Genomic DNA, 24,767 nt, shown 5'->3' with positions numbered 1-24,767 from the left:
ACTGGGACGGAATTGAGGGATACTGGGAGGAGGGAATGGGACAGACTGGGACAAACTGGGGGATACTGGGAGGGAACTGGGAAGGGATTGGGACAAACTGGGGGGGGAGAGGAGGGGAACTGGGACAAACTGGGAGGGACTGGGAGTTACTGGGAATGTACTGGGATGAACTGGGGAGTTACTGGAATGGACTGGGGAGTACTAGGGGTTACTGGGATGAACTGGGAGTTACTGGGATGGACTGGGAAGTTACTGTGGGGTTACTGGGAGTTACTGGGGAGTTACTGGGAGTTACTGGGATGAACTGGGATGAACTGGGGCCCCACGCACCTTCCCAGAGCAGCCACTGGAACTGGAAATGGGGGGGGGAACTGGGAGGAGGCGGGGCCAAGGGAGGGGGCGAGGCCAAGGGAAGAAGGGGCGTGGTCATAGAAGGGGCGGGGGCAGAGCTGAGGAGGGGCCGGAGAGGGACTGGGACAAACTGGGGCATACTGGGATGGACTGGGAGGGACTGGGACATACTGGGAGCGGACTGGGGCAAACTCGGACATACTGGAAGTGATACTGGGATGAACTGGGAGGGACTGGGATGGACTGGGTGTGATACTGGGATGGACTGGTCTGTAGTGGGATGGGCTGGGAGATACTGGGAGGCACTGGGGCAAACTGGGATGTACTGGGAGCGATACTGGGATGGACTGAGAGGCACTGGAGGGTTAAAGGGGCTGTTCCCGCCTCCGCCGCCTCCCATTGGCTGACGCTCCCGCCCGTCACTTGCTGAGACCAATCAGCGCCCGGGAATACGACCCTGGGGCGGGGCCTGGAGGCGGTGCCATTTTAGAAACTTTTAGCCTTCAACTCCCGTCATGCACCGCAACCCTATAGACGCCTAATGGAGCCGGGCCTACAGCTCCCGTCATGCCCCGTGCTCCCCACAGCGCCCGTTATAGCCTTCCCGTGCCCCATTGGCGCCCCCAGACCCTGCGGGACCCTCGGCTGCCCCCCAGAGCTCACCCGGGACCCCCAAACGCCTCCTGGGACCCCCAAATGCCCCAGGGCACGCAGAGGCCTTCGAGCACCGCTTTTGGGCCTACATCTCCCGTCATCCCCCGCAGCCACAGAGCCCCCTCATGGCCGAGTTCCGGCCCTGCCACTCCCGTTTACGTCCCGCGCCCCACGGAGACCCCTCAGAGCCCCCCCAGGTGCCCTCCAAGGGCGCCCCGAGGCCACAGGGTCCTCTCAGGTCCCCTCCCGGATCCTCGAGCGCTCGTCACAGGCAGTTCTGGGACTACAGCTCCCATCGTGCCCCGTGGCTCCATTAAGCACCATTAAAGCAGGGCCTCTATCCCCCATGATGCCCCGCGACCTGATTAAAACAAAGCCTTCATCTCCTGTGATGCACCGGGGCTCTAATAAAGCAGCGCCTACATCTCCCATCATTCTCCGCGCCCCATAGATCCCTATTGTATCCGTGCATACAACTCCCATCATCCCCTGAGCCCTATAGAGCTCTATTATACCCGCGCAAACAAATCCCATGATCCCCCGCGCCCCACAGAGTCCCGTTATACCGGCGTTTACATCTCCCATCAACCCGTACGCCATAGATCTCTATTATATCCACGCCTACAACTCCCATCATCCTCCACGCCCCGTTGAGCCCCATTATACACAGGCCTCCAACTCCCATCACCCCCCGCGCCCCACAGATCGCTGTTAATTCCCTCCCACACCCCAAAAACCCCCCAAAATGAGGAAAAAACACCAAATTTCTTTGACCACCAACACTCAGACACCTCCGAGCTCCAAAATCCTTTAATATTCACAATTTCCCCCTGTTTAACCCCTCCCTCCCATCGAGTTCAGCTCAGCGGGTTTGACTGAGCTCCGTCTCCTCCACCGGGGGTTTTTGAGGGGATTTTGGGGTTTTTTGGGGGGTTTTTGGGGTCCCTCAGAGCAGGGCCCGGCCCCGCTGGGTGGGCAGGACCCCGAATCTCCGTTTCAGGGCCAGGCGGTGCCGCGAGAATTTGTCATCGGGGGAGAAGCGGGCGGGGTGGGCCGAGCGTGTGGGGAGCCCGGCCGGGGACACTTTCTGAGGGGAAAATTACACAGAATCCTATAAAATCCCACAAAATCCCACAAATTATCCCAAATGTTATGAACAAAAACTCGGTTAATATTTTTTATGAGAAAAAGTTTCAAAAAGGCAGCCAGACCACTGGCCCTGCCCAAGTTCTGTGTGTTTTGTTATTGTAATCACGGGTCGTTGTCGTTAATGGTTGTTTTTGTATTAGTAAAAGCCCTGGCTGGGGCAAGGTAATGGCCCTTCTCCTGGGTGGGGACCTTGCCCGAAGCTAAGTTTTACCTTTCTCAGAATAGGGAAGACACCTGAGAAGGTGGGGGGGGTTATGCAAAGTGACTCGCAAGACCAGAATGCTTTGTGGGACCCCCCCCCCCCCCATCTCCAAACTCATGGAGAAACCCCCAAAACAACGAGCCACCTAAGAGTTGAGAGACTGGAGTGATGTCTGGACGTGAGGAACCGAGTGCTGAGCCTGCAGAGACACGGAACACCTTCGGACCCTCTCGCCCTGACCATGGGAGGTGACCCCGGCGGTGAGACCAGGCCGACTGAGTGGGAGGGGCAACATCTGACGGCAACATCTTATGGGATCAAGCCCTGAAGGCTCCCAAGAGGATCTGATCCCCAGCTCTGCCCCTGGTGGACAAAGCTGCGCATATCCTCCTCCTCTGAGTCGCCCTGGGAGACGACGGACGCTGCAGACCCGTCGAGCCGCCCAATCCTGAGCTGATCACTTTTTAATAAAGGCATTACACAGGAGAAGGAGTCTCCTGGCCCTGTTTATTTCAGCTGGGGAAACGTCCGGGATAGCCACGCAGCAAGAGGACTCAGGACTGGCCATCTTGGATCTTCAGAGGACAGCTGGCTACCAGGACCAGAGGGACCGGCTCAGGACAGTGACGCAGAGGAGCACCGGAGCACCGGACTGGTGAGAAACTCGGTGGCGGGAGCGGGAGATGTGCGCATGTGTGTTTGAGTGAGACGAGGGCCGGCAGCCGGACCTTCGAAGCGAGAGTGGACCCCTCAGTACTGCGGTTCTGTCTTTTCGCGAGAAAAGCGGCCAGGAACAGGGGGAAGCACGTGGAATTAGTGTGAGTGAAGTCGTCTCCCAAGGGGGAATAAAGGGACCCCCCACTCCGGGCGTGCGGAGTGAATTACTGTGTATGAGTGGCACGCACCCCAAAGTCCTGACAAAGGGAGGTCAGGCACTTTTGTAAGTCTCGAGAAGGATTCGAGTAAGATTTGTCAGTCCTGAGAAGGATTCGGGTGGTTCACAAGCCCTGCAGGCAAAGTAAGTCCTGACAAAGGAGTCAGGCACAAACCCCAGCAAAGGAGGCTGCGGTTTGCTTTTAAGTCCTGATACGGTGAAGCCCAAAAATTGGCAGGTTAGGCAAACTAAAAATCAGGCAGTTGTTTTTCCTGACTGAGGGTGTCAGGCACGACCCGGATTCTTGGCCGTGGCTTCGTGTGTTTAAGTCCCGATAGATGTAAGACCTGACGTTGGGAAGTTGGGCAATCAAGAGATTGGGCAGTTGTTTCAGTATAAAGTCCTGAGCATCAGGCAGTAAATTTGAAGTTCAGTGGAGGAGGCTAGAGCTTCTCAAGGAAGGTTTTTTTTTTAAATTCCCGGTCAGTAGAGGCACCTTCGGGATTTTTTTATTGAGACTTGAAAAATGGGATGTTGTAGTAGTAAAAAGACTGGCAAGAGACTGAGGGATATACCTCCTAGCAGTCCCTTAGGAGAACTGTTAGTAAAATGGGATTCTATAGAGGCCACGAAGGGATTAGATAAAGTGAAAATGATCCATTATTGTATGGAAGCGTGGCCAGAATTAGAGGTGCAAGGAGGATGGCCTTGGTGTGGGACAAAGGATAAGTGGATGTGCCAACAATTAAATAATTATCTGACAGCTCAAGGGGATACTGATCCTGAGCAATTATTGTATGTGGCTTGCTGGTTAAAGAGTGCTGTTGGGGATGAAGGGGTGCGAATTTGTAAGGTACAGAGGAAGAAAGAGGGGAATGAAGGAGGGGATGATAGAACTAGTAAAAGATGGGACCCCCTGGATTATTTGCCTCCTTCTGCCCCTCCACCTTATAATCCTCTTCTTCAAGCACCTCAAATGGCAGGTCCGGTTTCTCCCCCGGCTGCCATCTCATTACCACCTGCTCAAACTCCTCCTTCTACCTCTTCAGCTTCTGCTATGATGAACCCAGTATCTCCTCCAGTTCCTTCTGCATCACCACAAGTGCCTACTCCACCTGCTGCATTCTCCATCCCTTCTCCAGCTTCGCTTAATATCTACTCAGGTCCCTCTCCCCCTCCTATTGCTGTCCCTTTACCTCCTTTTACCTGGGACACAAATGCCTCCTCGCCCGATAGACAGCTATCAGCAAATACACCTGCTGATAAGCAGAACGTTCAGGGTAACCCAGATGTCCCTCAAAGTAGTTTGGCATCTGAAGATGGGCCATACTGTAGCACCAGATCCAAGACCTCCAAGGCAGAGAGACTCTTTCCCCTCAGAGAGGTTCCTATGGGAGGAGTAGCGGGAGGTGTTGGCTTTGTGAATGCTCCCCTAACTGCTTCTGAGGTGAGAGGATTCAAGAAAGAGTTGGGGCATTTGGTTGAGGACCCAGTGGGCATAGCCAACCAAGTGGATCAATTTCTAGGTCCAAATATCTACACTTGGGGGGAGATGAATTCCATCCTGAGTATATTATTTTCCCCAGAAGAGGTCCAGATGATAAGGATGGCTGGCATAAAAATTTGGGAGAAAGATAACAGTCCAGGACCCCAGGTGCCATCAGGTGAACAGAAATTGCCACTAACGGATCCCAGCTGTAACCCTAACCAGGATGAGGGGAGGAAGGCCATGAGGGAATATAGGTCTTTGATAATACGGGGGATCAAAGAGCCAGTTCCCAAAGGAACTAATACCCAATTGGCATTTGAGGGTGCACAGGAGAAAGATGAAGCTCCTGCTGCCTGGCTTAATCGCCTAAGGCGGAACTTTCAGTTGTACTCCAGAATAGACCCAGACACCCCGGAAGGTCAAATGCTACTAAAAGTCCAATTTGTTACCAAATCTTGGCCTGATATAAGGAGAAAACTGGAAAAGATGGAAGATTGGCAAGAGAAGGACATTAATGAGTTATTAAGAGAGGCACTGAAGGTGTATTTAAGGAGGGAGGAAGATAAAGCAAAGGCCAAGGCTAAGATCATGGTTGCTGTAGCTAGAGAAAGTGCAGGGTGGGAGGGTCCACCACCAGGAGGAGGCAAGGATAAGTCAGTACTGTCAGGTACAAGAGGGATGGAGAGACCTCAAGTCCCTTTGAGAGAGCGACATTGCTCTTACTGTGGAAAGGCAGGACACGTCAGGAGGTTTTGTAGAAAACTCAGTCTCGATGAGGCAATAGCCAGGGAACAAGATAATTTAGGGAAGATCCTTAAAGGTGACGATTAGAGGGTCAGGGGCTTTACACTATAGGGGACCTGATGTAACATCTAGAAGAGCCCTTGGTAAACTTTGAAGTGGAACCCTTAAATGAAGAATTAGAATAGATACAGGAGCAGATAAGTCCTGTCTCAACAAAGTGCTAAAAAGTATAGTATAGTATAGTATAGTATAGTATAGTATAGTATAGTGAAAAACATCTGAAGTTAGAAAAAACAGCTAGGTAGAAAGGTTATCCAATAGCACAAAAACTGGCCAGTAATACTTAACTTGTAATAAGTGATGTGGAAGTAAAAGGTACCTTATTGTTGTCTTGTTGTGTGTGTGAGAGTGAGTCACAAGCAAAGTCAGCCTCAACTTCCCGGGCAGGTGGGAAGGGGGCAGTGGAAGTGTGTGTGTGTGTGACCTGCAAACCAAGATACTGTTCCCTGGGCAGGTGGGGGCTGTGGCTGAAATGTGTATCTGTGACCTGCAAACCAGACTAGTGCTCCACAGATGTGTGAGGGAATCGTAGCTGTAAGAGCATGAGTGACACGCAGACAGCCTCACAGGTGAATGTGCACCAGAGGCAACCAGAGCCAGGGCCCTTCCAGGAGGCCCAGAGATGCTGAGACCTGTGGGCCAACCCCAAGGTGAGGGGAGCCACAGTGATTTTCTAGCAATAATGATCCAGTTTGTGTCTTGAGGGTGTGAAGGAATGTGTGAGAATGAATATAGACAAATTAGAATAGAGGTAATGTAGATTGTGCACTATAAGTTTTACCACATCTCCTTAGAGGGAAGTGTATTGTGTAGAAGAATGGCGTAAGAAAATAAAAAGAAAAAAAATTCAAGTGTAAGGGGTTGAAAGAAGTATTTAAGCTGTAAGTGAAAGTGAGAAACAGAAGCAAGAGATAAATAGATAAGATCTTGAAAAATAGAACAGAAAAACCAGTGAATTAAATACACAGAAAAATAGGGGAACAAAAATACTTTGGGAGTTAAGTTAGCTGAGAAATACAACTCCTTGCAAAATACAGAGTATGTAGAAGTTGATGAGAGAAACATGCAAGCTATGGAAAAAGAGAAATTAACCAATAACCTTAAACAGAGAAACTGAGTTTTGATAAACTCATTAAATTGCAGACCACTAATGCCTGTGTTTGAAAGCCCGTTTCAGGTACTCTTCATTACTAACTCGACTGTGCAGACCAAAAGGAAAAGGTTCGACTCACATCACTCTCACCCCCTGGCATTGGACCAGGATTCAACACCAGTTTTTTTTTCCCTCTGGCATTCTGGCATTGGACCGGACTCCACCCCTTTGTCCTTCTGGCATTGGGCCAGAGTCCCAGTTTTTCCCTCTGGCATTGGACCAGAGTCCACATCACTCTCACCCCCTGGCGCTGGACAAGATTCATCTGCTTCACAAGTTAATTCACCTGAGTATATTGTGATTTAAAGATGACTCTCAGAAGGAAGAGTCAAAAAGACTGAACTGTGTGGAAAAAAAAAAAAAATGGTATCAGAGTTCTAATATTGCTTAAAATGTTTTAAGACTGTTCTGTGTAAACTATGTTGGTAAAAAGTTTAAGACTGTAAATAAGTAATTCTAGTTAAGTTCCCCAATTTATTTGTAAAGACTCCAGGTTAATCCTCTACAGAACACTCCCCTGGGAGGGGAAACCAAAATTGGCAGGGAACAGACCAAGAGAGGTTTAACCAGAGAAGCGGGTGGAAGGGACTCTGAAGAGCTTGGAAGCTTTTCCTCAGTAAAATTCCCCAAGAGGCAAGGCCGGGTGGGCAGGCTGTGCAAGATGACCCATACCGGACTCTTGGGAAGGGTAGTACTGATGGCTCTGATTGCTGGTGGTGCTCAGGGGAGACCAGCTGAGCCGTGCAATGAATGCTACCAACCCCTCTGTGAGGAGGAAGTGAGCTCCTTGTCGAGAGTCCACACCAGTTCTAACCCTGATTGTGTTAACCTCTCCCAATTGTTCTTTTATCAAAAAAATAAGAGAGTGTATTGGATAGCATACAATACTGCCACTTTTAGGCAGCCACTCCTAGGAGAGTGCCCTATAGGGGAAGCCTGGTTGTGCTTTGAATGGGATGATGCTGAAACAAGCTCAGCAGATCTAGTAAATAGCAAAGAAATGGTGAAAATGGTAAGAAAAATTGTTTGTAACAAGTATTTATATGAGTGTACTGGAAAAGAGATAAACCCCTTTAGGAACACATTTCAGGGGAGCCTTAAACCCCTAGATTTGATCTTGTCTGGCAGCTGCCCCGCTAGAGTGATAAAACCAATTTTCTTGTTGCCCAAAGAAACTGGATCAAGTTTGGGAGTTCCTATATATAATGATTTGGGAGAAATTAAACAGAACAGGCACAGTGAAATAGAAATTGAGAAAATCCAAAATTGTAAAAGCCAAATTCGGATCCCAATATCTATGTTAAACAAAGTTATCCCGCTCCAGGCAGTATTAAAAATTAAGAATTCAATTATTAGGAACATTTCAAATGAAATAAAAAGGTTAGCATGTGTAAATAATGAAGATCAAACTCCTACACTTGATCCCAGTGGGTGGGAGAACCTAGAGATTTTCAAAAAGGATGTGTGGGAAAAGGTAGTTTTTCTCACTGTGTGTGTACTTGGAGGATTGCTATTTTTACTATGCTTGTTTATCTGTTTCAGTAAAATAGTGTTTGCCGTGAAGACAAACCTGAAGAAACCAAGGAAAGTAACAAGGTTAAGTAACCGTGATTACCAAAGTGCACAAGAGATTTATAGTAGATTCAAAACAAAAATCGGGAGTTGATGCGAGCTTAGAGTTTAAGCTCGATCAAAGAAAAAGAGGGGGACTGTTATGAACAAAAACTCGGTTAATATTTTTTATGAGAAAAAGTTTCAAAAAGGCAGCCAGACCACTGGCCCTGCCCAAGTTCTGTGTGTTTTGTTATTGTAATCACGGGTCGTTGTCGTTAATGGTTGTTTTTGTATTAGTAAAAGCCCTGGCTGGGGCAAGGTAATGGCCCTTCTCCTGGGTGGGGACCTTGCCCGAAGCTAAGTTTTACCTTTCTCAGAATAGGGAAGACACCTGAGAAGGTGGGGGGGGTTATGCAAAGTGACTTGCAAGACCAGAATGCTTTGTGGGACCCCCCCCCCCCCCCCTCATCTCCAAACTCATGGAGAAACCCCCAAAACAACGAGCCACCTAAGAGTTGAGAGACTGGAGTGATGTCTGGACGTGAGGAACCGAGTGCTGAGCCTGCAGAGACGCGGAACACCTTCGGACCCTCTCGCCCTGACCATGGGAGGTGACCCCGGCGGTGAGACCAGGCCGACTGAGTGGGAGGGGCAACATCTGACGGCAACATCTTATGGGATCAAGCCCTGAAGGCTCCCAAGAGGATCTGATCCCCAGCTCTGCCCCTAGTGGACAAAGCTGTGCATATCCTCCTCCTCTGAGTCGCCCTGGGAGACGACGGACGCTGCAGACCCGTCGAGCCGCCCAATCCTGAGCTGATCACTTTTTAATAAAGGCATTACACAGGAGAAGGAGTCTCCTGGCCCTGTTTATTTCAGCTGGGGAAACGTCCGGGATAGCCACGCAGCAAGAGGACTCAGGACTGGCCATCTTGGATCTTCAGAGGACAGCTGGCTACCAGGACCAGAGGGACCGGCTCAGGACAGTGACGCAGAGGAGCACCGGAGCACCGGACTGGTGAGAAACTCGGTGGCGGGAGCGGGAGATGTGCGCATGTGTGTTTGAGTGAGACGAGGGCCGGCAGCCGGACCTTCGAAGCGAGAGTGGACCCCTCAGTACTGCGGTTCTGTCTTTTCGCGAGAAAAGCGGCCAGGAACAGGGGGAAGCACGTGGAATTAGTGTGAGTGAAGTCGTCTCCCAAGGGGGAATAAAGGGACCCCCCACTCCGGGCGTGCGGAGTGAATTACTGTGTATGAGTGGCACGCACCCCAAAGTCCTGACAAAGGGAGGTCAGGCACTTTTGTAAGTCTCGAGAAGGATTCGAGTAAGATTTGTCAGTCCTGAGAAGGATTCGGGTGGTTCACAAGCCCTGCAGGCAAAGTAAGTCCTGACAAAGGAGTCAGGCACAAACCCCAGCAAAGGAGGCTGCGGTTTGCTTTTAAGTCCTGATACGGTGAAGCCCAAAAATTGGCAGGTTAGGCAAACTAAAAATCAGGCAGTTGTTTTTCCTGACTGAGGGTGTCAGGCACGACCCGGATTCTTGGCCGTGGCTTCGTGTGTTTAAGTCCCGATAGATGTAAGACCTGACGTTGGGAAGTTGGGCAATCAAGAGATTGGGCAGTTGTTTCAGTATAAAGTCCTGAGCATCAGGCAGTAAATTTGAAGTTCAGTGGAGGAGGCTAGAGCTTCTCAAGGAAGGTTTTTTTTTTTAAATTCCCGGTCAGTAGAGGCACCTTCGGGATTTTTTTATTGAGACTTGAAAAATGGGATGTTGTAGTAGTAAAAAGACTGGCAAGAGACTGAGGGATATACCTCCTAGCAGTCCCTTAGGAGAACTGTTAGTAAAATGGGATTCTATAGAGGCCACGAAGGGATTAGATAAAGTGAAAATGATCCATTATTGTATGGAAGCGTGGCCAGAATTAGAGGTGCAAGGAGGATGGCCTTGGTGTGGGACAAAGGATAAGTGGATGTGCCAACAATTAAATAATTATCTGACAGCTCAAGGGGATACTGATCCTGAGCAATTATTGTATGTGGCTTGCTGGTTAAAGAGTGCTGTTGGGGATGAAGGGGTGCGAATTTGTAAGGTACAGAGGAAGAAAGAGGGGAATGAAGGAGGGGATGATAGAACTAGTAAAAGATGGGACCCCCTGGATTATTTGCCTCCTTCTGCCCCTCCACCTTATAATCCTCTTCTTCAAGCACCTCAAATGGCAGGTCCGGTTTCTCCCCCGGCTGCCATCTCATTACCACCTGCTCAAACTCCTCCTTCTACCTCTTCAGCTTCTGCTATGATGAACCCAGTATCTCCTCCAGTTCCTTCTGCATCACCACAAGTGCCTACTCCACCTGCTGCATTCTCCATCCCTTCTCCAGCTTCGCTTAATATCTACTCAGGTCCCTCTCCCCCTCCTATTGCTGTCCCTTTACCTCCTTTTACCTGGGACACAAATGCCTCCTCGCCCGATAGACAGCTATCAGCAAATACACCTGCTGATAAGCAGAACGTTCAGGGTAACCCAGATGTCCCTCAAAGTAGTTTGGCATCTGAAGATGGGCCATACTGTAGCACCAGATCCAAGACCTCCAAGGCAGAGAGACTCTTTCCCCTCAGAGAGGTTCCTATGGGAGGAGTAGCGGGAGGTGTTGGCTTTGTGAATGCTCCCCTAACTGCTTCTGAGGTGAGAGGATTCAAGAAAGAGTTGGGGCATTTGGTTGAGGACCCAGTGGGCATAGCCAACCAAGTGGATCAATTTCTAGGTCCAAATATCTACACTTGGGGGGAGATGAATTCCATCCTGAGTATATTATTTTCCCCAGAAGAGGTCCAGATGATAAGGATGGCTGGCATAAAAATTTGGGAGAAAGATAACAGTCCAGGACCCCAGGTGCCATCAGGTGAACAGAAATTGCCACTAACGGATCCCAGCTGTAACCCTAACCAGGATGAGGGGAGGAAGGCCATGAGGGAATATAGGTCTTTGATAATACGGGGGATCAAAGAGCCAGTTCCCAAAGGAACTAATACCCAATTGGCATTTGAGGGTGCACAGGAGAAAGATGAAGCTCCTGCTGCCTGGCTTAATCGCCTAAGGCGGAACTTTCAGTTGTACTCCAGAATAGACCCAGACACCCCGGAAGGTCAAATGCTACTAAAAGTCCAATTTGTTACCAAATCTTGGCCTGATATAAGGAGAAAACTGGAAAAGATGGAAGATTGGCAAGAGAAGGACATTAATGAGTTATTAAGAGAGGCACTGAAGGTGTATTTAAGGAGGGAGGAAGATAAAGCAAAGGCCAAGGCTAAGATCATGGTTGCTGTAGCTAGAGAAAGTGCAGGGTGGGAGGGTCCACCACCAGGAGGAGGCAAGGATAAGTCAGTACTGTCAGGTACAAGAGGGATGGAGAGACCTCAAGTCCCTTTGAGAGAGCGACATTGCTCTTACTGTGGAAAGGCAGGACACGTCAGGAGGTTTTGTAGAAAACTCAGTCTCGATGAGGCAATAGCCAGGGAACAAGATAATTTAGGGAAGATCCTTAAAGGTGACGATTAGAGGGTCAGGGGCTTTACACTATAGGGGACCTGATGTAACATCTAGAAGAGCCCTTGGTAAACTTTGAAGTGGAACCCTTAAATGAAGAATTAGAATAGATACAGGAGCAGATAAGTCCTGTCTCAACAAAGTGCTAAAAAGTATAGTATAGTATAGTATAGTATAGTATAGTATAGTATAGTATAGTATAGTATAGTGAAAAACATCTGAAGTTAGAAAAAACAGCTAGGTAGAAAGGTTATCCAATAGCACCAAAACTGGCCAGTAATACTTAACTTGTAATAAGTGATGTGGAAGTAAAAGGTACCTTATTGTTGTCTTGTTGTGTGTGTGAGAGTGAGTCACAAGCAAAGTCAGCCTCAACTTCCCGGGCAGGTGGGAAGGGGGCAGTGGAAGTGTGTGTGTGTGTGACCTGCAAACCAAGATACTGTTCCCTGGGCAGGTGGGGGCTGTGGCTGAAATGTGTATCTGTGACCTGCAAACCAGACTAGTGCTCCACAGATGTGTGAGGGAATCGTAGCTGTAAGAGCATGAGTGACACGCAGACAGCCTCACAGGTGAATGTGCACCAGAGGCAACCAGAGCCAGGGCCCTTCCAGGAGGCCCAGAGATGCTGAGACCTGTGGGCCAACCCCAAGGTGAGGGGAGCCACAGTGATTTTCTAGCAATAATGATCCAGTTTGTGTCTTGAGGGTGTGAAGGAATGTGTGAGAATGAATATAGACAAATTAGAATAGAGGTAATGTAGATTGTGCACTATAAGTTTTACCACATCTCCTTAGAGGGAAGTGTATTGTGTAGAAGAATGGCGTAAGAAAATAAAAAGAAAAAAAATTCAAGTGTAAGGGGTTGAAAGAAGTATTTAAGCTGTAAGTGAAAGTGAGAAACAGAAGCAAGAGATAAATAGATAAGATCTTGAAAAATAGAACAGAAAAACCAGTGAATTAAATACACAGAAAAATAGGGGAACAAAAATACTTTGGGAGTTAAGTTAGCTGAGAAATACAACTCCTTGCAAAATACAGAGTATGTAGAAGTTGATGAGAGAAACATGCAAGCTATGGAAAAAGAGAAATTAACCAATAACCTTAAACAGAGAAACTGAGTTTTGATAAACTCATTAAATTGCAGACCACTAATGCCTGTGTTTGAAAGCCCGTTTCAGGTACTCTTCATTACTAACTCGACTGTGCAGACCAAAAGGAAAAGGTTCGACTCACATCACTCTCACCCCCTGGCATTGGACCAGGATTCAACACCAGTTTTTTTTTCCCTCTGGCATTCTGGCATTGGACCGGACTCCACCCCTTTGTCCTTCTGGCATTGGGCCAGAGTCCCAGTTTTTCCCTCTGGCATTGGACCAGAGTCCACATCACTCTCACCCCCTGGCGCTGGACAAGATTCATCTGCTTCACAAGTTAATTCACCTGAGTATATTGTGATTTAAAGATGACTCTCAGAAGGAAGAGTCAAAAAGACTGAACTGTGTGGAAAAAAAAAAAAAATGGTATCAGAGTTCTAATATTGCTTAAAATGTTTTAAGACTGTTCTGTGTAAACTATGTTGGTAAAAAGTTTAAGACTGTAAATAAGTAATTCTAGTTAAGTTCCCCAATTTATTTGTAAAGACTCCAGGTTAATCCTCTACAGAACACTCCCCTGGGAGGGGAAACCAAAATTGGCAGGGAACAGACCAAGAGAGGTTTAACCAGAGAAGCGGGTGGAAGGGACTCTGAAGAGCTTGGAAGCTTTTCCTCAGTAAAATTCCCCAAGAGGCAAGGCCGGGTGGGCAGGCTGTGCAAGATGACCCATACCGGACTCTTGGGAAGGGTAGTACTGATGGCTCTGATTGCTGGTGGTGCTCAGGGGAGACCAGCTGAGCCGTGCAATGAATGCTACCAACCCCTCTGTGAGGAGGAAGTGAGCTCCTTGTCGAGAGTCCACACCAGTTCTAACCCTGATTGTGTTAACCTCTCCCAATTGTTCTTTTATCAAAAAAATAAGAGAGTGTATTGGATAGCATACAATACTGCCACTTTTAGGCAGCCACTCCTAGGAGAGTGCCCTATAGGGGAAGCCTGGTTGTGCTTTGAATGGGATGATGCTGAAACAAGCTCAGCAGATCTAGTAAATAGCAAAGAAATGGTGAAAATGGTAAGAAAAATTGTTTGTAACAAGTATTTATATGAGTGTACTGGAAAAGAGATAAACCCCTTTAGGAACACATTTCAGGGGAGCCTTAAACCCCTAGATTTGATCTTGTCTGGCAGCTGCCCCGCTAGAGTGATAAAACCAATTTTCTTGTTGCCCAAAGAAACTGGATCAAGTTTGGGAGTTCCTATATATAATGATTTGGGAGAAATTAAACAGAACAGGCACAGTGAAATAGAAATTGAGAAAATCCAAAATTGTAAAAGCCAAATTCGGATCCCAATATCTATGTTAAACAAAGTTATCCCGCTCCAGGCAGTATTAAAAATTAAGAATTCAATTATTAGGAACATTTCAAATGAAATAAAAAGGTTAGCATGTGTAAATAATGAAGATCAAACTCCTACACTTGATCCCAGTGGGTGGGAGAACCTAGAGATTTTCAAAAAGGATGTGTGGGAAAAGGTAGTTTTTCTCACTGTGTGTGTACTTGGAGGATTGCTATTTTTACTATGCTTGTTTATCTGTTTCAGTAAAATAGTGTTTGCCGTGAAGACAAACCTGAAGAAACCAAGGAAAGTAACAAGGTTAAGTAACCGTGATTACCAAAGTGCACAAGAGATTTATAGTAGATTCAAAACAAAAATCGGGAGTTGATGCGAGCTTAGAGTTTAAGCTCGATCAAAGAAAAAGAGGGGGACTGTTATGAACAAAAACTCGGTTAATATTTTTTATGAGAAAAAGTTTCAAAAAGGCAGCCAGACCACTGGCCCTGCCCAAGTTCTGTGTGTTTTGTTATTGTAATCACGGGTCGTTGTCGTTAATGGTTGTTTTTGTATTAGTAAAAGCCCTGGCTGGGGCAAGGTAATGGCCCTTCTCCTGGGTGGGGACCTTGCCCGAAGCTAAGTTTTACCTTTCTCAGAATAGGGAAGACACCTGAGAAGGTGGGGGGGGTTATGCAAAGTGACTTGCAAGACCAGAATGCTTTGTGGGACCCCCCCCCCCCCCCCTCATCTCCAAACTCATGGAGAAACCCCCAAAACAACGAGCCACCTAAGAGTTGAGAGACTGGAGTGATGTCTGGACGTGAGGAACCGAGTGCTGAGCCTGCAGAGACGCGGAACACCTTCGGACCCTCTCGCCCTGACCATGGGAGGTGACCCCGGCGGTGAGACCAGGCCGACTGAGTGGGAGGGGCAACATCTGACGGCAACATCTTATGGGATCAAGCCCTGAAGGCTCCCAAGAGGATCTGATCCCCAGCTCTGCCCCTAGTGGACAAAGCTGTGCATATCCTCCTCCTCTGAGTCGCCCTGGGAGACGACGGACGCTGCAGACCCGTCGAGCCGCCCAATCCTGAGCTGATCACTTTTTAATAAAGGCATTACACAGGAGAAGGAGTCTCCTGGCCCTGTTTATTTCAGCTGGGGAAACGTCCGGGATAGCCACGCAGCAAGAGGACTCAGGACTGGCCATCTTGGATCTTCAGAGGACAGCTGGCTACCAGGACCAGAGGGACCGGCTCAGGACAGTGACGCAGAGGAGCACCGGAGCACCGGACTGGTGAGAAACTCGGTGGCGGGAGCGGGAGATGTGCGCATGTGTGTTTGAGTGAGACGAGGGCCGGCAGCCGGACCTTCGAAGCGAGAGTGGACCCCTCAGTACTGCGGTTCTGTCTTTTCGCGAGAAAAGCGGCCAGGAACAGGGGGAAGCACGTGGAATTAGTGTGAGTGAAGTCGTCTCCCAAGGGGGAATAAAGGGACCCCCCACTCCGGGCGTGCGGAGTGAATTACTGTGTATGAGTGGCACGCACCCCAAAGTCCTGACAAAGGGAGGTCAGGCACTTTTGTAAGTCTCGAGAAGGATTCGAGTAAGATTTGTCAGTCCTGAGAAGGATTCGGGTGGTTCACAAGCCCTGCAGGCAAAGTAAGTCCTGACAAAGGAGTCAGGCACAAACCCCAGCAAAGGAGGCTGCGGTTTGCTTTTAAGTCCTGATACGGTGAAGCCCAAAAATTGGCAGGTTAGGCAAACTAAAAATCAGGCAGTTGTTTTTCCTGACTGAGGGTGTCAGGCACGACCCGGATTCTTGGCCGTGGCTTCGTGTGTTTAAGTCCCGATAGATGTAAGACCTGACGTTGGGAAGTTGGGCAATCAAGAGATTGGGCAGTTGTTTCAGTATAAAGTCCTGAGCATCAGGCAGTAAATTTGAAGTTCAGTGGAGGAGGCTAGAGCTTCTCAAGGAAGGTTTTTTTTTTAAATTCCCGGTCAGTAGAGGCACCTTCGGGATTTTTTTATTGAGACTTGAAAAATGGGATGTTGTAGTAGTAAAAAGACTGGCAAGAGACTGAGGGATATACCTCCTAGCAGTCCCTTAGGAGAACTGTTAGTAAAATGGGATTCTATAGAGGCCACGAAGGGATTAGATAAAGTGAAAATGATCCATTATTGTATGGAAGCGTGGCCAGAATTAGAGGTGCAAGGAGGATGGCCTTGGTGTGGGACAAAGGATAAGTGGATGTGCCAACAATTAAATAATTATCTGACAGCTCAAGGGGATACTGATCCTGAGCAATTATTGTATGTGGCTTGCTGGTTAAAGAGTGCTGTTGGGGATGAAGGGGTGCGAATTTGTAAGGTACAGAGGAAGAAAGAGGGGAATGAAGGAGGGGATGATAGAACTAGTAAAAGATGGGACCCCCTGGATTATTTGCCTCCTTCTGCCCCTCCACCTTATAATCCTCTTCTTCAAGCACCTCAAATGGCAGGTCCGGTTTCTCCCCCGGCTGCCATCTCATTACCACCTGCTCAAACTCCTCCTTCTACCTCTTCAGCTTCTGCTATGATGAACCCAGTATCTCCTCCAGTTCCTTCTGCATCACCACAAGTGCCTACTCCACCTGCTGCATTCTCCATCCCTTCTCCAGCTTCGCTTAATATCTACTCAGGTCCCTCTCCCCCTCCTATTGCTGTCCCTTTACCTCCTTTTACCTGGGACACAAATGCCTCCTCGCCCGATAGACAGCTATCAGCAAATACACCTGCTGATAAGCAGAACGTTCAGGGTAACCCAGATGTCCCTCAAAGTAGTTTGGCATCTGAAGATGGGCCATACTGTAGCACCAGATCCAAGACCTCCAAGGCAGAGAGACTCTTTCCCCTCAGAGAGGTTCCTATGGGAGGAGTAGCGGGAGGTGTTGGCTTTGTGAATGCTCCCCTAACTGCTTCTGAGGTGAGAGGATTCAAGAAAGAGTTGGGGCATTTGGTTGAGGACCCAGTGGGCATAGCCAACCAAGTGGATCAATTTCTAGGTCCAAATATCTACACTTGGGGGGAGATGAATTCCATCCTGAGTATATTATTTTCCCCAGAAGAGGTCCAGATGATAAGGATGGCTGGCATAAAAATTTGGGAGAAAGATAACAGTCCAGGACCCCAGGTGCCATCAGGTGAACAGAAATTGCCACTAACGGATCCCAGCTGTAACCCTAACCAGGATGAGGGGAGGAAGGCCATGAGGGAATATAGGTCTTTGATAATACGGGGGATCAAAGAGCCAGTTCCCAAAGGAACTAATACCCAATTGGCATTTGAGGGTGCACAGGAGAAAGATGAAGCTCCTGCTGCCTGGCTTAATCGCCTAAGGCGGAACTTTCAGTTGTACTCCAGAATAGACCCAGACACCCCGGAAGGTCAAATGCTACTAAAAGTCCAATTTGTTACCAAATCTTGGCCTGATATAAGGAGAAAACTGGAAAAGATGGAAGATTGGCAAGAGAAGGACATTAATGAGTTATTAAGAGAGGCACTGAAGGTGTATTTAAGGAGGGAGGAAGATAAAGCAAAGGCCAAGGCTAAGATCATGGTTGCTGTAGCTAGAGAAAGTGCAGGGTGGGAGGGTCCACCACCAGGAGGAGGCAAGGATAAGTCAGTACTGTCAGGTACAAGAGGGATGGAGAGACCTCAAGTCCCTTTGAGAGAGCGACATTGCTCTTACTGTGGAAAGGCAGGACACGTCAGGAGGTTTTGTAGAAAACTCAGTCTCGATGAGGCAATAGCCAGGGAACAAGATAATTTAGGGAAGATCCTTAAAGGTGACGATTAGAGGGTCAGGGGCTTTACACTATAGGGGACCTGATGTAACATCTAGAAGAGCCCTTGGTAAACTTTGAAGTGGAACCCTTAAATGAAGAATTAGAATAGATACAGGAGCAGATAAGTCCTGTCTCAACAAAGTGCTAAAAAGTATAGTATAGTATAGTATAGTATAGTATAGTATAGTATAGTATAGTATAGTATAGTATAGTATAGTGAAAAACATCTGAAGTTAGAAAAAACAGCTAGGTAGAAAGGTTATCCAATAGCACCAAAACTGGCCAGTAATACTTAACTTGTAATAAGTGATGTGGAAGTAAAAGGTACCTTATTGTTGTCTTGTTGTGTGTGTGAGAGTGAGTCACAAGCAAAGTCAGCCTCAACTTCCCGGGCAGGTGGGAAGGGGGCAGTGGAAGTGTGTGTGTGTGTGTGACCTGCAAACCAAGATACTGTTCCCTGGGCAGGTGGGGGCTGTGGCTGAAATGTGTATCTGTGACCTGCAAACCAGACTAGTGCTCCACAGATGTGTGAGGGAATCGTAGCTGTAAGAGCATGAGTGACACGCAGACAGCCTCACAGGTGAATGTGCACCAGAGGCAACCAGAGCCAGGGCCCTTCCAGGAGGCCCAGAGATGCTGAGACCTGTGGGCCAACCCCAAGGTGAGGGGAGCCACAGTGATTTTCTAGCAATAATGATCCAGTTTGTGTCTTGAGGGTGTGAAGGAATGTGTGAGAATGAATATAGACAAATTAGAATAGAGGTAATGTAGATTGTGCACTATAAGTTTTACCACATCTCCTTAGAGGGAAGTGTATTGTGTAGAAGAATGGCGTAAGAAAATAAAAAGAAAAAAAATTCAAGTGTAAGGGGTTGAAAGAAGTATTTAAGCTGTAAGTGAAAGTGAGAAACAGAAGCAAGAGATAAATAGATAAGATCTTGAAAAATAGAACAGAAAAACCAGTGAATTAAATACACAGAAAAATAGGGGAACAAAAATACTTTGGGAGTTAAGTTAGCTGAGAAATACAACTCCTTGCAAAATACAGAGTATGTAGAAGTTGATGAGAGAAACATGCAAGCTATGGAAAAAGAGAAATTAACCAATAACCTTAAACAGAGAAACTGAGTTTTGATAAACTCATTAAATTGCAGACCACTAATGCCTGTGTTTGAAAGCCCGTTTCAGGTACTCTTCATTACTAACTCGACTGTGCAGACCAAAAGGAAAAGGTTCGACTCACATCACTCTCACCCCCTGGCATTGGACCAGGATTCAACACCAGTTTTTTTTTCCCTCTGGCATTCTGGCATTGGACCGGACTCCACCCCTTTGTCCTTCTGGCATTGGGCCAGAGTCCCAGTTTTTCCCTCTGGCATTGGACCAGAGTCCACATCACTCTCACCCCCTGGCGCTGGACAAGATTCATCTGCTTCACAAGTTAATTCACCTGAGTATATTGTGATTTAAAGATGACTCTCAGAAGGAAGAGTCAAAAAGACTGAACTGTGTGGAAAAAAAAAAAAAAATGGTATCAGAGTTCTAATATTGCTTAAAATGTTTTAAGACTGTTCTGTGTAAACTATGTTGGTAAAAAGTTTAAGACTGTAAATAAGTAATTCTAGTTAAGTTCCCCAATTTATTTGTAAAGACTCCAGGTTAATCCTCTACAGAACACTCCCCTGGGAGGGGAAACCAAAATTGGCAGGGAACAGACCAAGAGAGGTTTAACCAGAGAAGCGGGTGGAAGGGACTCTGAAGAGCTTGGAAGCTTTTCCTCAGTAAAATTCCCCAAGAGGCAAGGCCGGGTGGGCAGGCTGTGCAAGATGACCCATACCGGACTCTTGGGAAGGGTAGTACTGATGGCTCTGATTGCTGGTGGTGCTCAGGGGAGACCAGCTGAGCCGTGCAATGAATGCTACCAACCCCTCTGTGAGGAGGAAGTGAGCTCCTTGTCGAGAGTCCACACCAGTTCTAACCCTGATTGTGTTAACCTCTCCCAATTGTTCTTTTATCAAAAAAATAAGAGAGTGTATTGGATAGCATACAATACTGCCACTTTTAGGCAGCCACTCCTAGGAGAGTGCCCTATAGGGGAAGCCTGGTTGTGCTTTGAATGGGATGATGCTGAAACAAGCTCAGCAGATCTAGTAAATAGCAAAGAAATGGTGAAAATGGTAAGAAAAATTGTTTGTAACAAGTATTTATATGAGTGTACTGGAAAAGAGATAAACCCCTTTAGGAACACATTTCAGGGGAGCCTTAAACCCCTAGATTTGATCTTGTCTGGCAGCTGCCCCGCTAGAGTGATAAAACCAATTTTCTTGTTGCCCAAAGAAACTGGATCAAGTTTGGGAGTTCCTATATATAATGATTTGGGAGAAATTAAACAGAACAGGCACAGTGAAATAGAAATTGAGAAAATCCAAAATTGTAAAAGCCAAATTCGGATCCCAATATCTATGTTAAACAAAGTTATCCCGCTCCAGGCAGTATTAAAAATTAAGAATTCAATTATTAGGAACATTTCAAATGAAATAAAAAGGTTAGCATGTGTAAATAATGAAGATCAAACTCCTACACTTGATCCCAGTGGGTGGGAGAACCTAGAGATTTTCAAAAAGGATGTGTGGGAAAAGGTAGTTTTTCTCACTGTGTGTGTACTTGGAGGATTGCTATTTTTACTATGCTTGTTTATCTGTTTCAGTAAAATAGTGTTTGCCGTGAAGACAAACCTGAAGAAACCAAGGAAAGTAACAAGGTTAAGTAACCGTGATTACCAAAGTGCACAAGAGATTTATAGTAGATTCAAAACAAAAATCGGGAGTTGATGCGAGCTTAGAGTTTAAGCTCGATCAAAGAAAAAGAGGGGGACTGTTATGAACAAAAACTCGGTTAATATTTTTTATGAGAAAAAGTTTCAAAAAGGCAGCCAGACCACTGGCCCTGCCCAAGTTCTGTGTGTTTTGTTATTGTAATCACGGGTCGTTGTCGTTAATGGTTGTTTTTGTATTAGTAAAAGCCCTGGCTGGGGCAAGGTAATGGCCCTTCTCCTGGGTGGGGACCTTGCCCGAAGCTAAGTTTTACCTTTCTCAGAATAGGGAAGACACCTGAGAAGGTGGGGGGGGTTATGCAAAGTGACTTGCAAGACCAGAATGCTTTGTGGGACCCCCCCCCCCCCCCTCATCTCCAAACTCATGGAGAAACCCCCAAAACAACGAGCCACCTAAGAGTTGAGAGACTGGAGTGATGTCTGGACGTGAGGAACCGAGTGCTGAGCCTGCAGAGACGCGGAACACCTTCGGACCCTCTCGCCCTGACCATGGGAGGTGACCCCGGCGGTGAGACCAGGCCGACTGAGTGGGAGGGGCAACATCTGACGGCAACATCTTATGGGATCAAGCCCTGAAGGCTCCCAAGAGGATCTGATCCCCAGCTCTGCCCCTAGTGGACAAAGCTGTGCATATCCTCCTCCTCTGAGTCGCCCTGGGAGACGACGGACGCTGCAGACCCGTCGAGCCGCCCAATCCTGAGCTGATCACTTTTTAATAAAGGCATTACACAGGAGAAGGAGTCTCCTGGCCCTGTTTATTTCACCAAATACCCCCTCAGGACAAGCAAACTCCCCCAAAATTCCCCCAAAATCCTTAAAATTCGCCCCCCCCCCCCAATTCCTCTCCTCAGGACACCCGAAATTTCCCGCCAAATTCCCCCCTCAGGACACCCCAAAATTCCTCCAAAATCCCAAAGCTGGCACCTCAGGACACTCAAAATCCCACAAATTCCCCCCAAAATTCCCCAAATTCCCCCTCAGGATCCCCAAAATGCCCCAAATTCCCCCCTCAGGACATCTAAGATCCCTCAAATTCCCCCAAAATCTCCAAATTCCCCCAAATTCACCGTAAATTTCCCCCTCAGGACACCCAAAATCTCCCAAAATGCCCCAAATTTCCCCCAAATGCCCCAATTTCCCCCAAATCTCCCAAATTTTCCCCTCAGGATCCCACAAAATGCCCCAAAATCCACAAATTCCCCCTCAGGACACCCAAAATCCCTCAAAATGCCCCAAAATTCCCACTCAGGATGCCCAAAATCCTCCAAATTCCCCCAAAATCCCTCAAAATGCCCCAAATTCCTCCCCAAATTCTCTAAATTCCCTCAAATTCCCCCTCAGTACAACAAAAATCCTCCAAATTTCTCCCCCAAATTCTTCCAAAAATCCCCAAATTTCCCCTCAGGACACCCAAAATCCACAAAAATCTCTCCAAAATTCCCCAAATTCCCCCAAAATCCCCTCTAAGGACACCTAAAATCCCCCAAAATGCCCCAAATCCCCCAATTTCCCCCAAGTCTCCCAAACTCCCCCCTCAGGACACCCAAATTCCCCAAAAATGCCCCAAATTCCCCCTCCGGACACCTAAAATCCCCCAAATTCCACCCAAAATCTCCAAATTTTCCCAAATTCCCCCTCAGGAGAACAAAAATGCCACAATTTCCTCTCAAATTCCCTAAATTCCCTCTCAGGACACCCAAATTCCACCCAAATCCTCCAAAATACCCCAAATTCCCCCAAAATTCCCTCTCAGAATACTCAAATTCTCCCAAATCCCCTCAAATTCGCCTCTCAGGACACCCCAAAATCCAAAAAAAATCTCCACAAGATCCCCCAAATTTTCTCAAAATCCCCCAAATTCCCCCAAAATTCTCTAAATTCCCTCAAATTCCCCCTCAGGACACCCCAAAATCCAAAAAAAATCTCCACAAGATCCCCCAAATTTTCTCAAAATCCCCCAAATTCCCCCAAAATTCTCTAAATTCCCTCAAATTCCCCCTCAGGACACCCCAAAATCCAAAAAAAATCTCCACAAGATCCCCCAAATTTTCTCAAAATCCCCCAAATTCCCCCAAAATTCTCTAAATTCCCTCAAATTCCCCCTCAGGACATCAAAAATCCTCCAAAATTCCCCAGATTCTCCCCCAAATTCCTCCAAAATCCCCCAAATTCCCCCTCAGGACACCCCAAAATCTCCAAATCTCCCAAAATTCCTCAAATTACCCCTCAGGACACCTAAAATCCACAAAAATCTCCCCAAAATTCCACCAAATTCTGCTCTCAGGACACCCAAAATCTCCCCAAATGCCCCAAATTCCCCCAAATGCCCCAAATTCCCCAAAATCTCCCAAATTTCCCCCTCAGCATCCCCCAAAATCCACAAACTGCCCCTCAGGACACCCAAAATCCCCCAATTTCCCTCAAATTACTCCTAAACTTTCACAAATTCCCTCAAAACCCTCGAAATTTCTCCCCAAATCCCTCAAAATCTCCCAAACTGCCCCAAAATCTCCCAAAATTCCCCCCTCAGGCTCCCCCAAATTGCCCCAAAATCCACAAACTGCCCCTCAGGACACCCAAAATCCCACAAATTCCCCCAAAATTCCCCAAATTCCCCCTCAGGAAACCAAAAATTCCCCAGATTTCCCCCAATTTCCCTTGAAAATCCACGTTCAGGACACCCAAAATGTCTCAATTTCCCCCAAAATCTGCAAATTCGCCCCTCTGGACACCCAAACCCCCCAAAATGCCTCAAAAATCCCCCAAATTCCCTCCAAAATCCTTCAAATTCCCCCAAAATTCCCCAAATTTGCCCTTCAGGGCACTCAACTTCCTCCAAGTTCCTTCCCCCAAATTCCCTCAAAATCCCCCCTCAGGACACCCAAAATCCTCCAAATTTCCCTCAAATCCCCCAATTTCCCCCCTCAGAACACCCAAATCCTCCAAAATCCCTCAAAATTCCCTCTCAGAACACCCAAATTCTGCTAAATTCTGCCAAAGTCCCCCTCAGAACACCCAAACTTCCCCAAATTCCTCCCAAACTTCCACAAATTCCCTCAAAATCCTCAAAATTTCTCCCCAGATCCCCCAAATCCCTCAAAATTCCCCCAAATTCCCCCCTCAGGACACCCAAATTCCACCCAAAATTCCCCCTCAGGAAACCCAAAATCCCCAAAATTCCCCAAAATAACCCAAATTCCCCCATCAGGACAACAAAAATCCCCCAAATTCCTCTCAAATCCCCCAAAATTCCCTCTCAGAACCCCGAAATTCTCCCAAATTCCCCCCTCAGGACACCTAAAATCCCTCAAACTCCCCAAAGTCCCCAAAATCCCCCCAAACTCCCCCTCAGAACACTAAAAATAGCCCAAATTCTCCCTCAGAACACTCAAACTCTCCAAAAATGCCCCAAATTTCCCCCTCAGGATGCCCAAATTCCCCCCAAAATCCCCCAAATTCCCATAAACTCCACCAAATTTCCCTAAAATTCCCCCAATTTCCCCAAAATTTCCCAAATCCCCTCCTCAGGACAACCTAAATCCCACTAAAAAACCCCTTAGGACCCAAATTCCCTCAAATTCCCCCCAAAATTCCCCCCCAGGATGCTCCCAATCCCCCAAATTCTCCCAAAATGCCCAAAATTCTTCCCCAAATTCCCCCCTCAAGACATCCAAACTCCCCCAAAATCCCCCTCAGGACACCCAAAGTCCCTCAAATTCCCACAAAATCCCCCCAAATTCCCCCTCAGGACATGCCAAAACCCCTCAAAATCCTCCAAAACCCTCCCAAATTCCCTCAAATTCCCCCAAATCCCCCAAATTATCCCTCGGGACACCCCAAATTCCCCCCCCCCAAAATCCTCCAAATTTCCTCCTCAGGACACCCGAATTCCCAAGAATTCCCCC

At 47.4% G+C, this 24,767-nt stretch overlaps 2 pseudogenes; one reads left to right on the top strand and one right to left on the bottom strand.

Annotated features, from left to right (window-relative positions):
* Positions 1-24,767, top strand: part of LOC131096532 (zinc finger protein 189-like) — a 435,229-nt pseudogene that overhangs the window by 319,907 nt on the left and 90,555 nt on the right.
* The window catches only part of LOC131096523 (synaptonemal complex protein 1-like), a 48,616-nt pseudogene continuing 25,800 nt past the window's right edge, over positions 1,952-24,767 (bottom strand).

This window comes from Melospiza georgiana, unplaced genomic scaffold (assembly GCF_028018845.1).
Source record: "Melospiza georgiana isolate bMelGeo1 unplaced genomic scaffold, bMelGeo1.pri scaffold_51, whole genome shotgun sequence".
NCBI classification, from domain to species: Eukaryota; Metazoa; Chordata; class Aves; order Passeriformes; family Passerellidae; genus Melospiza; species Melospiza georgiana.
Note: the sequence above shows the minus strand (reverse complement) of the source record. Positions and strands in the feature narration are given on the sequence as shown.